Below are 2,537 nucleotides of genomic sequence, written 5' to 3'. Positions count from 1 at the left end.
CAACAGCTTGGTCTCAGTCTCAGGTTGAGAGTCACATACAGCTGTGATAATCTTATACCGTTTTCTTCCAGAGTTGGGGAGATTCACGCCATGGAATAGGGTCACAGAACCAGAGGTCAAGTTCACTCCCTGCTCTGAGCAGCACTAGGGGCTCCCAAGCAGCTCACAGAGGGAAGCGCATGCCTGTTCCTCAGCTTCTCCAGAGCGGATGGGCCTGTTTCTTCAGTCATCACTGGTTACTTTCCTTTGACTCTGAGGCTTATGCAGCACCATCTTCTTCAACTTACCCGATTTCGGTGCAGCCGCAGGCAATGGTTGTATGTGGAACCCTGCTGTCCACATTTAGGCCCAGGTCCTTCCCAAGTCTCAGGAAGTGGCTTTGTGGTGCATATTGCCACTTAGGGGGTACCCTCAGGCGAAGGGAGTTGTGATCAGTAGGGGATGCTCAGATTCATCCTGTGGGAAGAGGAAGGCTTTGGTTCAGATCTTCTCCCTCTCACAAAAGCCCACGTGTGACAGGCTTGTCCCTGAACTGTGCTGCTGGGAGGTGGTGGTGGAACTCTGAGAGATGAGACTGGTGGGAGACAGTTAGGTCATTGGAGTGTGGCCTTGAAGGGCACAGTGGGACTCCAGGCCCTCCCTCTGTCTTTCTCTGCCCCTCTGCCTGCCTGCCTGTCTGTCCTTCCGTCCCTCCCTCCCTTACTGGCTTCCTGGCCATGAGGTGAACATTTTTCTCCATCATGTGCTCCCATCATGAATTTCTTCTCCACCACTGGCCAAGGCAGATCATGGCCTGGAAGCTGTGAGCCTGGTCACCTTTCTCTCTCTCTAAAGGGATTACCTTGCATACCTGGTATGGGCAGCTGAACAACAGGAGGATTTGAAGGCATGTTTTTCACACTTCCCCAAAAGACATTCCACAAGGTTTATCCCAGATGCCCCTGGGGTAAAGTAGCCAGCCTGGCCGCAGTCTCTGTGACTTTTCTTCCCTTTCAGTCTCTCTGGTCCTCAGTTTACCTCCTGGGATTACTTTCCCTGTGAACCCCCGGCTTCTAAGCACACACTCCGGGCTCTGCTTTGGGAGAACTCAAACTCCAGCAGCCCTGGAGGCTGGTCTACCGTGACCAAATGACTCGGTTGAGTCGCTCCAGCTAAGCCTTCACCCCCCATGAAGCGGAGGAGAAGTCTGGCTGGTGGCTGTATGAACACACAGTCAACCTGGTTATTTGGGTGAATTGGTGGTCTGGTGTTTATTTTGAATGCATGAGAAGATGAATGTTGGTCCTGCTGACTTTTCCTTGCCGGCGGTCTCCCCCATTGGATTTGAGGCTCCTCTGGGAATCTATCATAGTCGGGACTTCCCATCTACTCAGTCCCGACTGTGGGCTGCATGGCTCCAGCCATCCCGGGTGAAGCCCAGGGCTCCTTGAGAACAAGTTGAGGTGCCCAAATCCTCCCTATCACCAGCCTTTGTTCTCTGAGCTTTGTTACTCCAAAACTGTGCAGTTCTTCTGCTGGAAACAGAAATCTGTCACACTGGCCATTGAAAGAAATGGTCACCTCCTACAGAGCAAGAGGTGACAGAGCTATGCCGAGATCAATTCCTAAACTCAACCAACTGCCCACAAAGTGGGTGACACTGGGCATGATGAGGGGAGTTAGCAGATGCTGTCTGCCCCATGCCCACACACCATGCACTTAGCACACACCATAGTACACGGTGTTGGTAGCTTTACATGGTAGTCACTACCATTAATATATGGGACACTTCCATCCCCTGAGCTGGCTGGCATTGATCTTCACTCATGGTCACCAGCTCCTGTGCACTAACTGATTACCTTTATCACTGTACTCTTGCTGTTCTAGACTCTTACGTCAGCTTCCCCGCTCCTGGACAGCATGCTGGACCCCACAACTTTAAAAGGCAGAGGTTAAATTTGGCTCACAGTTTCAGGAGGTTCAGTCCGTGGCTGGCTGGATCAAAGCAGAAACATCGTGGCAGAGGGACTTGGAAGAGGAAAGCTGCTTAGTTTGTGGTAGCCAGGAAGCAGAACAAGAGAACTGCCTGGAAAGAAGGGGTGAAGGACCAAAGTGTCCAAGGTCACACCTTCGTGACCCACAGATGCACCTAGATGGGTGCTTTGCTGGTCACCTGGGTTGGTCCCCAGTCAGTCAAGCTAACCCAGTGATTAACTGGCACAACTTTCACGTAAGGGAATCAAGCATTATCATTATCATTATCATTATCATATTTGTTTGATTTTCTTCACTTAGCCAGAATGAGTCTATGCTGCATCCATGTTATTGCTTGTGTTAATATTTTGGGTCTCTTTGTTGTTCAGTAGCTTACACAGTATGGATACCTCAGCTCTCATTCATCCACTCAGCAGATAACGGGTTACTGAGTTGTTTCTACTTCTTGGTTGTCTGAATAATGTTGCCAGGAGCACTTGAGCCTCTGTGTGGACATGGGATTCATTTTTCTTGAGTAACTGCTTAGCTCTGTGTGGGTTGCTGGGTCACACATAAGTGTATTT

The sequence above is a fragment of the Cavia porcellus genome, unplaced genomic scaffold (genome assembly GCF_034190915.1).
Source record: "Cavia porcellus strain 051 isolate PalLab524CR breed Dunkin Hartley unplaced genomic scaffold, mCavPor4.1 scaffold_13, whole genome shotgun sequence".
In the NCBI taxonomy this organism is placed as follows: Eukaryota; Metazoa; Chordata; class Mammalia; order Rodentia; family Caviidae; genus Cavia; species Cavia porcellus.
The sequence above is the reverse complement of the archived record's forward strand: the minus strand, read 5'-3'. Positions refer to the sequence as shown.